The following is a 16,010-nucleotide window of genomic DNA, read 5'->3' on the forward strand; positions in this document are numbered from 1 at the left end:
TCTCATCATCATCATCATCATCATCATCATCATCATACACAACATTCTCTCATAACTTTAATCAGAGCAAACAGATACTCACTGATTGTATCTATATTGTCTGCACTTCCAAATTTATTCTTTATGAGATGTGCAAATTCTTTGGGTTTGGAAACAACAGCACTAAAAAAGAAAAAGTTCAGTCATTATTGATGTATACCCAAAGCATTACTGTGTCTCCTTCAAAAATAATATTCATGAACTCAACTTACCACATGTTTGAGATTCTGAATACTTGTCATGACAATTGCTATGTATAACATTTATCTACAGTTCAACCTATCTATTAAGACAGAATGTGCCTCAAATTTATACGACTATAACTTATAGGGGATCATTTTAAAGTTCTTGGAGTAAGAAAAATTTTCACAATCTTAGTTTTGTGAAAATTTATAATTTTATTTTTCCAAATAGAGTTACGGTAACACTTAAGTGGTGGCCATTTTGAATTTCGAATATCATTAAATGTCAGGTAATATGTTTCTCTAGTATTAAACGGTGAACAATGATTTTTGTTATGGATTCAAGTAAAAGAATGGTTGAAAGACTCACTGAGGAAAGTTTGAGCAAACATTCAAGTCTTTCACTTTCAAGGCACATACTACCTTAACAACACCTTTGGAAAGAGAACAAGTGAGAAAGGTGTCTATAATAGACAGGGTAGACTTCTGTCCACCTTGTCACTGTACCCTTAGCATGTATGTCACAATACACATGTACACATTGGTAATTTTACCAGCCATATGTTGTGTAGTATGTACACTTCTATCTGTTTGTGTGACTACCTGTACTTCAAATACTGGATCAATTCCATAAGCCCCTGATGGTATTCAGAACAACATAATAAATTTCCTACAAGCATGACACCCGTTTCCTTTCAGGTTGGTCAGTATTTTTCTTATTGAATGCTACTTGATAGGAGAGAAGGTGAGGTGAATGAAAGGTCAAAGGTCAAGAGGTACAGCTGTTTTAATCACTTTTTGAGTATATGCAGGAATTTCAGTGTAAATCAAAACTCGATACAAATACTGCACCCTATAACAAAAATGTCACCACCTCATTTTGGATTTCATCAACTGTTGTATCAAGTATCAAGGTTGAACCACCTTATAAGAAAATAAAGGTGTATGCCTGAGTCACCTGTGACCCACTTTTCTTCAAGAAGTTTAGTTAGAACACAACCACTGCAACCACAGTTACACCAAACAACAGACAAAAAGTGCAAAATTTAAACTTCACTGTAAATTGTCTGCCTGAGACTTTTAACAAATTCTTTTCCTTTTAACTACACAAAATTTCACCATTACCATCAGTTTTTGATGCAAAATTTTTTCACAGAAATTGAAGTAGGCTGCTTCAAGTTGCAAGATTCTGACATGGTTGATGTTTGAGGGTAAATTGGATAAATACGAGGGAAAATAATAATCCATAAAACTTGAGTTGAGGTATGAAAAAATATTAAAAGGAAGTTCATCTTATTTCATTCTGCTTTGTAATGGTAATGTACAGTGAAAACAAAAGAAATGGATACAGATGACATTGCCACTAGAGAGAGAAAATGAGCCCTTTGTGATGAATGATGAGAGATCCCACCACTATCTGACAGGGGGAAATAGGGCTAGGGCAGGATGGCCTTACCTTCCAGCAGTGTGGGCAAACTCTGAAAGACCCGAGAGACCACCCCTGATGTTATCGGCCACACCGCTGTGAAGAGATGAGATATGACGGTGCCAGAAAGTGTAACGACAGATGGTGTGAGCAGAGATATTGACATATACAGAGATTGATCAAAGAATGGTGAGCCCTTGTGTTTTGATGAAATGCTTTTTGCATGGCATGCAGTGACTTAGAATCATAAGAAAACTGCTAGAAAATGAAATAGGCTTTTGTGTCGCTGGCTGTCATTTTCTTGGCTGCATAATTGAACAGTAGCTGTGTACATAAGACAATGTCCACGCTCAGCATTTCAAGATAACCCCCATTACATGAATCCTGCACATAAGTCACTTGGCAATTTTCACTCAAAGTAAAGCTAAGTAAATGCTGGCTTATCCATTGTTACTGTTGGGAACATAATTGTACTGTCATGTACACAGATACCAGGCTCATTGGTCTGAATAAAAACAATTTACCATCTTGAACTTATATAACCTGTCTGTCTGACAATTATCATTTAATATTTCATAATATATAAAATTGAACTCTTATTATAAACAATCAGTCTCTACCAACTGCCTAAGAATTGGTCAAAAAGCTGCCAAATACGATAACTGATTTTAAGTGCCAGTTACTGAAACTTAGAATGATTTTTTTTCTCACTATTTTTGGATTTTTTTAAATGTCAACTACAGTTTTTGTTCTTCTCCCAAAAGCATGTTGAGATCCTCAATATTTAGCTTGTTAGCTTGTACGTGTGCAAACTGCATTGGTATTGTTGACAAGTGATTTTGATCCCTACTTGAATTCAAAATAAAACAAAAATAATGTATTTTACATTCATGTGTTGACAAGCTAAATACTAGTACCCAGTAGTTGGGATTTCAACATGTTTTTGGGAGTAGAACGAGAACTTGCAATTGACACGAAAAACAAAAATAGTGAACACTCATCAAAAGTTACAGCTGCTGTTAACTGACATCAAGACACATAACTTCTGAATCTTCCATTTCACAGCATGGACAAATATATTTTTTCTTTCCTATTGCCAATCAAACCTAGCCTTTAAATCTGACTAACTCTTGAACACTCTTACTGGAATTCTGATTTATATTTTTCCTGACATCATCAGTTCCTGCGTAATATATCATTGGTTTCCTGCACTCTACATCATCGGTTCCCGCACTTCACATCATCAGTTCCTGTGCATTGTCAACCCACGCATGGGACACCCTGCACAGGAATTGCTAGGCAGGTGTTTGGTGACAACACTCTTCCATCACTGAATAACAATATCCATTACAAAGTCCCACGCAAGGGGACAGCTGATGTTGAGCAAGATACAGTGTAACTAAAAACTACTTCTGACTGTCGATAAAAGCAAAGTGGGCCTCTTAAATTTGAAATCCCATTCGAGAGCAAATACTTCCGACAATATCTGTCTATATCATGGTATTGTATTGCCCAAATTATTCTCCTACAGCCTGTTATTTTATGATGTACTTGTAGTCATGATTTCTTGCTTGTAATTTGTTTGAATTTTACCATTGGCAAACTGGACAGAAAGGCTAAATGACAAGCACCAAAATGATAGCTGAGATTGGCAAGATGATTTTTAAAGCAATAAAATAATGCTAGAGAAACAAAAGGAAGGATGTGGCAATAGTGTGACTTTACATGCTCTGATTGTCCGACCAAGTTCACAGGCATATCTTGGTGTCAATGGCCATTTTGGGGTGGTGATGAAAGGGGCACTCTACTTACTAGTAGTTGGAAAGGTAAGGTGAGAAACAAAACAACAAACTAATAAACAAGATGGAGGCTAACATACAACTTGAAGTAGGCAACTTCTTTCATTTATTGTCATGGCAACAAACAAAGATGTATCTTTTGTATCTTTTATCATGAATTTTTAGTGAAAAACAATCTTTTAATGATAGGATTGTTAGCTTTTCAAAATTATGGCAAACATTATTAGATAATTTAAAAATAACATTACATGACAACATACACATTAAAATCTGCTCAAAGGTGATATGTTCATGCAAATGGCAAAAATATTTCAAGATTTGCTTTTTTTTTCACTTACCCTGAAAACCCTGTGATGCCATCACGTATATTTGCACCTACACCTCTGTAAGGATAAAGAAGAAAACAGATGATTATAAGAATTACATCATAGAAAATGTATGGAATGACATAGGGCAAGACTGACGAACTCAGGGCCAATGCTAAGCCACTGTACAATTCAACATTATATTGGGAGACACATTTGTATTTATTCATGTTATATGCCAGTAAGAAGGTTTGAGTAGGTATTTGACTACTAACGGTAGTAACTTACTGTGTATATCAGTCAGTAGTATATTATTTACCATATACCAAAATTAAAACAGAAGATACTGAAAGAGTGCAGCTGTGTTCCCTTAGCCGTACAATCATGGTTTAGTCAAGTACCTATTGATGTCAGTATAACATATGAGTATGAATATTTTGATGGTATTATTTCTGGCATCATAATGTTGAAGCTCTAACAGCTGGAATTTTTGATGTGTTTTCTTGTTTTCTGGTTGTTTGTACAGCGTATCCATATATCATGTTGAATTGTGTAGTGCTCAACTTGTTCTAACAACTTCTATGTACTTAAAGTCCAATGTTATTGTTGACAACTGAATTTTAGTTTGGACCAGAATTCATTTGTCAACAACGCCATTGAATGTTTACATAATGCTTGGGTTGGTGGGGCAGATACCTTGTATTTTGCCTTACTTTAGAAAAAAAGAATAAGAAACTGCTTATTTTTTTTTAAATCAAGATATTATAAACAGTAGCAGGTTATTATCCTTCAATGGCATTAGGTGTCGTTACTGGAAGCAGGGTGATGGGGAAACTTTGACAGATAATGTAGATAACTTTTAGTGTATTTTACTTTGCACATTCAAACCAAAATGAGCGACTTTCCTTCCAGAAATAATGTCCATTAAAGAGATAGAGGGAAAAGGCTGCCATGGGATGACCATGCCCACACTGACTTCTATTACTGTAACAATTTTAAGCATAGGAACAGACATAATATTCAAATAACAGTACAAACAAGCTGATCTTTGACTGTGCAGGTACAACCCATATGTATGGGAACTGGAAGGTGTCATCCATGAAAATTTGTCAAACACAGGATCAGAAAGTTGTCAAAAGATAAGATTTGAGTGGCTGAATGACAAACATAGAGGAGAAGATCACAAGATATGGAGTGTAGTATTCCATTAGGAAATGGAAAATCTGGAATAACATCAGAGTGTGTGACAGACTTTATATATATTTTTTAAGGTTTTGATATATCATTTGTTGGATGCGGGATATCATTTACCAGTATGTAGTTTTGGTTACTGGAACTTGACAAATCACCATAAGTGAAGCAGATTTCACAATTTTTCAAAGCACAAGATGGTTTGTAAAGACTCTTGCACATCACACTGTAACCCATCAACGGTTTATGTCGAAAGAGAGGTCATGCTCATATTTGGTGACAATTTTTGTTGGGGACTGCCTGGTACAGTTCTTATCTACAATTTGTAAATTGAATTCTTTCACATAGGTTAATAAAATAAGTTTTGACGCAGCAAAAATTAATATGAATGGGCGATGGATTTGTTTTGGTTTTTTTGTAATGGGTGTTTCATCAATTCAATCACATAATACTAGCATCAAAAAGGTTCATAACATTTATGACTTTGTCCTGGTGTGCAATACACCGAGAGAAAGATTGCAGTCTTAGAAACGACGCTTCGATGATTTAAAGGGACAAAAATATGTCTGCCAGGCAGCATGCAGATTCACAGGGATATATATAAGTAGACACACACATAATATACATAAATTATTAGACACGTACAGACACTAACCCAGATACAAACACTGATACATACACTGGCATGCAAACTAAAAACTTACTTTAGGCCAAGGTGCATTCCCTGTAATACTTCTTTGGGTTTCCGCGGCGGTGCCCCGTTAGCTTCCAGGTCTCGTATTCTCTCTTGGTATTTTTCTAATTTTTTCTGCTGTTGCGCTATCACCGAGTTTGACTTCTGGTTCTTTTTTTCAAAGACAGTCTTTATTCTGGCAATCTGCTGCTTGTCTGCGTGCTCCGCAAGTTTAAGGTACTCATTAACATTCTCTGGAAGGAAAATGATAAAAATGATGATGTGTGTATGAAAAATGAGAGGGCAAATAGTGCCAAATTGAAAAAAAGGATTCTTTCATGGTATGACCTTAAGAATTGGACATTTCAAACTGTTTTTGGTGTTGAATGGTTACACCAAGCACCCTCATGCTTATTGATACCATTCTAGGGAGTCTCAAAGAAGTGTGGTGGATATCACTGCAATGTAACTCCAAATGTGCTCACCTGTATTTGAATGCAGTGGAACTCCCTAGCTGAGATCCAAATAGTGCCAAAATGACAACTGTTCAATCTTCTGAACAAAATTCAAAAGGCTATCGAATCGCAATCTTCTTCAAAAATGCTGCCAGTTTTTTAACAATTTTATACATCTTATGCATTCTACCAAGGTCAAATATTGACAGCTGTATCAAAATAGTCATGTTTAAAAGCTGTTACAAGAAGACAATGCCACTCTAGAATGAACCATCTTGTACCGTGCATTTTTAGTAAAATAAAATACAATATTATTGCCGAAAAAATATTCACAGCATTCACTATTTCTTACCATCTCGTGCCGTTTGCTCCGCCTTAATCTGTTCCTTTATCCGAAGGATTTTCTGTTGGTAGTGTTCTATCATGGCTTTTGCACGGAGTGGATCCGGCGTGGGTCCGGAGTCCACTTCATCCAAGGCAGAATCATCCGTCACTACACTGTTAGTGACTGCGATATTTTCAGTCTGTACAGAAACCGGACAAAACCAGATACAGTATTCCAAGTTAAGAGTATTTTCATGCATTAAAGGAAAACGTGCACTATCACACGGATATGACAATAATCAGAGTCTGCATGGTTTCTCATTTCAGCCATGATCAAATGACTTTCTGCTGAACCACTCCCAAAGCAGAATAATTGATGGACAAAACCCCTCATGGTGGATGTCACTCAGGTATGATGTGCTGATCCAATTTCTACCACGTACTGCTTTTCTATAGAAATTCTTATGTTTTAGTTTGTCTTCAAAAATTTGTACTTAACAAAGAATAGAAAACTTTGTCTTTCTTCTTACAAATTGCTGAACCTGTCTTCTTGAACCCTGGCATTTTGGTACAAATTATAAATGAAAGATTTTCAGATGGGGCAAAATTTTGGGCCAAAACAACAAACCTTACAAACTGTGAAAGATGAAATTTATGTCCATGAAAATTATCTTATTCCTACTCCCTTGATGGCATACTTGATATTTTGAACAAATTTGTCATGTGATCAATACACCTTTATCACTGATTCCATCCGTGATCTGCTGGAACCTACGTCTCAAGATAATGGTCATATGTCATGCAGAATATGAGTGAGGACACTTTGTCAAAGATCTGGTGTAATTGAAAGCTAATGAAGCAACCTATACACTGATACCGGGCTATTCTTTCAACTTCTCAATGCAAAATTGGAAAACAACAGAGAAACAATATTTTACATTGACATCTTTGCCTTACTTCCTGCAATCTCAAAAATCTGAGATTATTAATCATTAGGTGACTGTGTTCTAATTATCTTCTGTTTTACTTTCAAGACGTTATTTTTTTCCAACTCAAATCTTATGCAAAATTTGTATGTACACAACAAGAAACAGTGATATTTCCTGGTTTTTGAAGATTGTTGCTGAATGCGTTACCTCTGTTTGTCTATTAACTTCCTACTGAGATCACAAAACATCACACTGTTGCATAAAAACAAGCATATCAACCTTCCAGAGGAAACAGATATATGCACAAACAAAACGAATATGTAATATGCGGAACTACACCACAAATTTCTTGAAGTAAAGACAAGCAAATGGAAGTTCCACTCATCAAATAATTTAGTAACAGTAACCGTTTGTGGAGAGCTTCAAACTGCGACAGAAGATATGGCCAAACAGTTAAATGACAAAATATTATGTTTCACTGAATAAGACTATTACTGTATATGGACTGTGGGAGCATGGAAATAACAAATATAAACTGCAAACAACCTTTGGTTCAGTGTGCAATCTTCTTCCATGACCTGACCGTGAAAACATCGCCCAATCCTCTGTTTTCTATCAAAAACAATGGACTAACTTTCCGCAACACAGCAGACCAAGGAAATTTGAGAAATACGCTTGTATGCAGTGTTGTCATGGGTCAGTACATTTGCATTGAGGCATCCCACACAAACTAAAGCTGACACCAACATTGTGATACAGTCGACAGAAAAATTGTCCTTATACGGTATTTTGGGACAGATGGGACTCTCTCCTTCAGCTTCTGGAAAGATTTCTGACCCCCTAGGCCAGTATCATTTTCAATAAATATCAAGGAAGTAGACTCTGTGTTTTTAACTTTTTGTTTTAAAAAGTATTTCTTGTTTTGATTCATAAATTATGTAAACACAGTAATACTCTTGGCTCAAAATACCAGTGTACTTGTTAATTTAGGTAAAAACTTCAATTGTATGATGTTACTCTCTGTTTTGTTACATTTTTTGTTTAAAAAAATTCGAACAGCATTGTTGACAAAGACAGATGGTCAAAAGCTTGATATGAACTCTTACACATTGTACAATGATCAACTCTGGTAAAATTGATATTAGTCAATCACACATATAAACAAATCGGCCAATATTGGCAAAAATTTTAGAATCCTTCAGTAACAATTAAGTAATTTGCAATGCAGGCTCAATAGGGTTGATTGCCAATGATGTCACACTTCTATCATAAATATACAAAAAAACATATTTGTTCAAAATTGTTTAGAATGCTTTCAGAAATAACGTACTACCATGGAACAACAAAAATTGTAACTTTGTTGCCAAATATGCTGTGATGGAAATATGGAAATCAAATGTCAAAGGAGTTCCACTACACTAGCCAGTGATAAATGCAGATACAAAATACACAAAATTTCTACAACTGTCACCAGCATCATATGTCATGTGCAGGATGCTATATCCAGTGACCCTTATGATATCACAACTACCACTACAACGCTTTTCATCCAGACAGCACAGGACCACTTTTCAGAACAGCAATAAAATCACAGTTGAACAACATTTTATTAGATACAGTGTGTCATGAAGACACTGCTTTGTATATGCAGTGTAAATGTATATTCAATCTATCTGTATTGCAATGGTGATTATTGGAAGTGTTAAATCACATGCAGACTTTTATGACACCGTGTAACTTAAAAAAACACTGATCAACATCAGTTGCTGTTCAGATCAATGCAGGTGTAATATTTGGATGAAAAGAGTTGCGATTTTGTGTTGTTCACACACCTTATCCATCCAAGTTTTCAAAATAAATTTAACAAAAAACTCTATACACAGACTTACTGATTCCTCTTCTCTGTCACTAGAGGGCCTGCTGTCTATGAAGTCAACTGCGGATGAACTGCCAGCTCGCGATCTGCTCCCCTCGCGGCTGACATCTCCGCTGTCGCTCCCGCCAGACTTGGTTCGATGCACGGGCAACGTTGCTGCTTTGGTTGTTGTGACTGGACGTGTTGATTTGTTGTCTACCGCCTTCCGCCTGTGTATGAAATTGAAATTACAAAGCTCATCAGGGCACAAAACATGATTTCCAATAACAAATTACGTTGAAGGGGTCTTACTCTGTGGAAATTTACAGCTGTTTCATCCCACACCGTTACAGTCACTGTACCGATAGTATCACAAAAAGCAATTTGCTCTGCATTAAACTCACACCAACCCTAATATATTCCTAAACTCTTTCTACTCTATTTTGACATTAACCCTTTTCCTGCCAAGTCCATATTTCACCACCAGGTCAAGATGGTTAAAATAAATGAAAGACAACATATTCCATATGGTGTATTTTAACATTATATTGAACATTTGAAGGGTGTTGAAAATATAAATACTGTAAACTTGATTTTTTTGGACTAAAGATGTTATAACATACTAAGCCAAGCGTGTGAAAATACGTCATGTTTGGGCTCAATACCGCTTTTGACTGACTTGGCTGATGGGGAAGCAATAGTCTTAATACTGTCTGGCAGGAAAAGGGTTAATGATATCATCTTCAGTTGAGTTTCATGGCAGGACTGGGCATACTTCCTTGGTCATAATTGAGTTCGCCAGATACTGTATTGATCAACAAAGGAGTGTTTCATTTTTCAATTTCCTACGACAGACATCTAAATGGCTTTGAATTGTTGAGACGAGACAACAATTGACTGTGGAAAATCTAGCATTTGCTCTGGTTATGAAATTTGACATACCGGTACAATGCCTATCAATTTGACAACATGTACACTATCATGTGTTATCCTTAGAAAGTTTGAATGAAATCTATACAATATGTGTCTGAATGATAAAGCCAGACATTAAAAATCTCAACAAAATGGCTGCCTGGCAGTGGTAGTCATGTAAAGTAAATGCCATCGGAAGTCTAGAATGAAATACAGCTTTCTGAAGGTTTCACAGAACATTCACATAGCATTATCTTGATTGCATGAATTAGCTTTGGGCTGGGATGAAATGAAATGAAATGGCAAAAAAAATCTAACTTTCAATCAAAGGGATTGCCTTGGATTGAAATATGTAAAGTAACATTAATTTTGTAGGAAACCATAGTAAATGCAGACAACATGGTTGCTATGCCATTTCTCTGTCTGGCCTGGGGCAAAGTGAGAGAAATGAGATTTAACCAAGGTTTGCTAGACATACAAATGTCTACGGTTCAGTAACTCACAGGAGGTTTGATGATGAGAACACAAAGTTGGCCACATTTCCACACTTTGTGTTTATACACTGTATCACAGTCCCTTTATCATAGTAATAGAGGGACCGTGACAAATGAAACTGACAAGTATGAATGTGTACTGCTTTGAGTTTATAGTACATGTACCATGGAAACACAACCTGATGATGAATACAACTGATATACCATAGATATCAAAAGTTTCATCTCTTGAATTATTTCTCTATTTTGCAATCCTAACAAAGATCTACCGGTAATGATTGAAAGCATGATGTCTGTGCTGGAAAGATGGTTCAAATAATCAACTTAAATGAAAAGTAGAATGAAATGCAATTCGCAACCCTCACAGCAACTGGCAGTCAGTATAGGACACAATGACACAGATGACCTTTGACCCTGGTAAGCTTTGAACTCATGGTATGAAAGAACTCCTGGAAGAATTCTACAACAAAAATTTTCGTTATAAAATTGCTTTCAAAGGTTTGTTCCTGTACTAAAGCAGATTGCAAACAAATTGTGTGCTGTAGTCTCACTAAAAATTCACAGCATGGTCCTTTCTTTTACACTTTTTCATGAATCTGACATGACCTACGACATCTGACATGACCTACGACTTCTGATATGACCTATGACTCCAAGATACTTTCAGGTACGGTGCATACATACATGTTTGGCATACTCCGTATCTGCTGTAATACTCTGACAAAAGCTGGTGGTCGTGGTGGCAAGTCTCGTATATCTTCTGCGTACGATGCACGCTGTGTTTCCGGTGACGAATCACCTACATTCTTGCTGGAGTTGGACAAATCATTGTCTTTCCTACGCTGGAAGAGACGACTTCTGATGCCTGTCAAAACAATCACAGAATTTCTTATAAATGATCGTCAATAAATAAAATGTTTTACAGACTCTAAAATCTGAGGTCAGTAGTAGTCACAAATACATTATGAAAACATCTAAACTATGCCTCATTTTTTTGGTAAATTATAAAAATTCCATATTTATTACATGATGCTGCATGATAGTCTCTACTTCACAAATCACGCAACGTGTTACTTTTTATACTTTTATCCTTCCAATTGATGCACAACACAACAGATGTGCCTTTTGCTACATTTGATTTAGAATTATAAAAACCATTCCAAAGGACAGAAACATTAATTCATCACCTAAACTGCAATTCCAGTAAATGATAGGAAACTCCTTGCCCTTTGAAAATCCTCAACCATACCGGTAGTCAACCATACTGTCCCTTGATACAAATCATTCCCTATTTTTAACTTGCATTCCCAGTGAATGGTAAAACAGTGGTGTATTTATGCGTGGAACTTGGAGGACTGTAACAACACACAAACAAACCTGTGGCCTGTGCCTTTTGTGACATCAGCAGTCTGAAAGTTTTGAAAGCAAGCACAAATAAGAACAACTCCCCGGTAACATTTACATGAAAATTTTACGTGTAATATTTACACTTACAACCAATGATTTCAATTGTGATTATTTCTAAAAAAACATCTCATAATCATTTCAAATAAATTTCACATTATTATTCTTTTTTCAAGAATACTTAGAACATGACGGTGAGCATACTTTGATATTATGAGTATTTTTTCAGTCAGATGTAAATTTAAGTAGTGCATTATAGAGACAAAAGCTGAAATACTGTCCATTTTAGATGTTTTAATATTACTGTGATGAAGAATACAGATCTGATGTCTGGTTTGTTCTGCTTTGCTTTGATTCTCACACAGAAAGCATCTCTCGGGACTGTGAGACTCTGTCACAACCCTAATTCACTGGATACACAGAGTGGCCGAGTATTTCTCAAGTCATCAGTGTGTAAGCTAAGCTTTGTTCATTGGGCAATGCCCGAGGGTGTCTCTTTTCCAGATCGTTGAGGGCACATTATTGGAAAGCAAAGATAAGAACAGGCGTAGCCAACCATGGGCTGTGAAAGAGTCTAGGATTTGCTTTCAGTCCGTGCTTTCAGTCCACGCTTCCTACACAGTAGTTCAGACACATGATCCAGACCAAACAGATTACAAAATACATTTCTCATTATCAGTGTGTGTTTTAAACTGAAATACAATCCCATTTTTAACCCTCGCCCAAGTTTTTTGAAAAAACAGCTCTTAGTTATGCTAAACAAATGATATGCACGTATAAACAAGATTCATTTATCAAATTCTAAATAGTTCAGTATTTGAAACAATTTGTAAAGGATGACTTGTCACCAACCATAGTTATTTATAGAGCATGGCCACATACATCTATTTCTATACAGTGGCGTGTCACTGTCAAATACATCTATTTCTATAAGTGGCGTGTCACTGTCAGATGCATCTATTTCTATACATGGTGTGTCACTGTCAGATACAGAAGCTGAAAGACCTTTGTGGCAGATGTTTCAAAATTCAAGTTGCAGTATTTTCTTCCATTCATGAATATGAATAAAGTATGTGCATGTATTTAAATCCCACATTCTGTTCCTGCCATCGCTACAATGCTACATCAACTTCAAGATTGTACACTCTCCTGCTGTCTGCTTCATCAAAACTTTGATCTTTAATCTGAAAGGATTTTAAATTGAAAGGTCTAATCCTTCCACCCTTATTCCCTTTTCTTCCATTTTTTCTCGAGAAAGTTACTTATCGTTGCATATTTTCCAACAAAATACCTAACCAGCTATAAGTTTTCCCTATCATCTTTATTGTGGTACTTAAAATAAAATTTGACAATGTCAACTGTGGTTTCTATTTTTGACTTGCATCCAGCGAAATAAACGGATGTGTCATGTAAGCAGAACTTGATGGAAATTTGACCCTGAATATGATATGCTGGTTAATCGTAACTTTACTCAGTCACATGCTGACATCATGGAAAAGAGTTCTGGAATTTTCCATATTAATAAACTTACACAATAATGTACTGTACTCATTTAAAATTAGGATTGGAAAATGGGAAGTGTTTTTTGCGAAGGATAATACTGACTTTCAAAATGAAATCTTAGACATTATTTACAGTAATTGTGTTTAATACTGTATGATATTCTGTGTCATCTTGCAGAGTTTGATATGAATGCACTGGGGCAGGTTGCATCTTATGGTAGGAGAATAATTGCATGTGCTACCCAGCTCTGAAATGGTAATTTTGTCTCAATGTGGAGAATTCAAAAAGGCCAATACAGACCCAATCATGGTTGTTATAGAAAGGCTTGTACATCAAACAGAGATGGACAGGACAACTACAACAACAGAGAGTAAACTCTGGGTGTTGTCAATATTCTCACAAACAGTGGTACCCATTATTAGCATCACGTAAAATCTCTTCAGTGCCGTCACAGGAGAAAGGGCATGGGGGACCCATGTCAACAAAGTCGAAATTATCAATGTCTGTGATTACTGTGTCCAACATTCCCAACACAGAGGTATGTAAGGGTGCCGGAAATCGACAAGTGCGGGGCCAAAGTGAGGGCCAGCACAATCAAAGTGCGAGCGAATGTGAGGGCTTGAAGTGAGGGCTCTCACAATCAAAGTGCGAGCAAATGTGAGGGCTTGAAGTGAGGGCGCTCACAATCGAAGTGCGAGCGAATGTGAGGGCTTGAAGTGAGGGGCGCCTTGAACCGATCAAATTCGGGCTAAGGCATACGAAAAATGAGAGTCAAAGTCGTTTTCAACGTTTAATGAAAACTTACTATCTCCAGAACACAGTCGCTGCGTGGCATTAGCTCTGTGAACAGTTGAACGGCTGAGCGCGGAACGAGTACACAATGACCTGCGTACAGATCATGACCCATTACATCACTTCCGTCTTTTTCGTTAACCTTTTCGTGTTTTTTAGTCATTGCATTTCAAATATCACAGATATCCTTTTTATTATTAATACATGCAACTCAAGCGAGCGATACTTCTTCTGGTACCATTGTACGACTATAGCGCGACTGATAAATGTGACTTCAGTCAAACCAGTTCACGACCTGGGCACGTGAACTCTGATACTTTTTATCCCACATGGCGTCGTATGCGGAGTTTTTGCCGGAGAATTTTCGAAGAAAGAGGAAACTTTTTTGAAGAAATTTAGAGTGGTTTGTTCAACAGATAAAGTAAGATCATGGGAAAATGTATTTTTGGAGACTTGTCTGGTTCTCTATGATTGATTTTTGAGGATAAAAAAGATTCAATAGCTACTAAAACTCTGAGAAATCAGACAACAGCAAATGACAAATTCTTTTTACGTTTGTACTTACAGTATGCTTTTATTTTCTCTGTACACAAAGTTTGATAACCATTTCAAAAGATCAATTGCATCAGAATATCAGGGGTCATGAATGCTTGTTACCTTTACATTTGTTAACAATGATGGATATTCTACCTCAATAAAGTATGCCATTTTGGTCAACGAGCCCTTGAATATTGTTCACTGAATCAATCCCACGGTCAATTATATTGTCACAGAAATCATAGCTATAATCTCTGTGTAGTCAGCGATTGACCAGTCATTAGACAGAAATTTGACTGTCTCCTTTGTTTCATACTATATAATCGGAAAGCTCTGCTACCTTGCATCACATTCATACGTTGTTTGTCTGTAGCGGAAATGATTGTGCCGTCTCTGGCTCTGAAACTGTTAAGCCAACGACTGGATGATTAGAACAAGCAATCTATCGGCGAGCAACACATCGCTACCAAATCACTAGACTTGGTTCAAGTCGGTGAATTTTAAAAAAATTAAATCATTTATAATAGTTTCTCTTGTGTTTCTCCTATTTCGTATAAACCTATCCGGAATTTGGCAGCTCACGCCAGGTTTTCCTAGCGATTGAATGCGTCACGTTTGAGTCTGCGCAGTAGTGAGTTAGTTTCTGCTGTGATTCCGGGTGAAACTCCGCTGTATAGCGTTCACTCCCCTCATCGCGTCCACTCACGCACGCGTTTCACATGAAAGCAGAATGCAAATCATTGCGTTCACTCCACTCAAACATTCACAAATCACAGACTTGAACCAAGTCTACCGAATCACTTGCTGTGAAACGAATATGCATCACCGTCCCTCCCGTGGGTGGAGGGACGGTGTATGCATGCATCGTGTATCAGCCTTGAAATAAACATTAACTCTGTGACAGGCATGTAGGATGCCAAAGAAATTTGTGCATTTACGTTTACAACAACCTAGACTTTGTCGATCGTAAGAAAGGTGGTGTTGAAACATATTTCAACTGAACGTAGTGGCTACTATTTTCCAGTTAAATACGTAACTTTCACAAACTCACGCTCTCTCTCTCTCTCTCTCTCTCTCTCTCTCTCTCTCTCTCTCTCTCTCTCTCTCTCTCTCATGTGTCAATATCGGGTGTGGTCTCTCAGCGTACCGTCATTCTATTTTGTTTTAGATGGAAATGATCATTGCAGTTT

At 36.8% G+C, this 16,010-nt stretch overlaps 1 pseudogene; it reads right to left on the reverse strand.

The window, feature by feature from the left end:
• LOC139116055 (transmembrane and coiled-coil domains protein 2-like) overlaps window positions 1-16,010 on the reverse strand; it is a 74,428-nt pseudogene that overhangs the window by 12,837 nt on the left and 45,581 nt on the right.

This window comes from Ptychodera flava, chromosome 17 (assembly GCF_041260155.1).
Source record: "Ptychodera flava strain L36383 chromosome 17, AS_Pfla_20210202, whole genome shotgun sequence".
Classification (NCBI taxonomy): domain Eukaryota; kingdom Metazoa; phylum Hemichordata; class Enteropneusta; family Ptychoderidae; genus Ptychodera; species Ptychodera flava.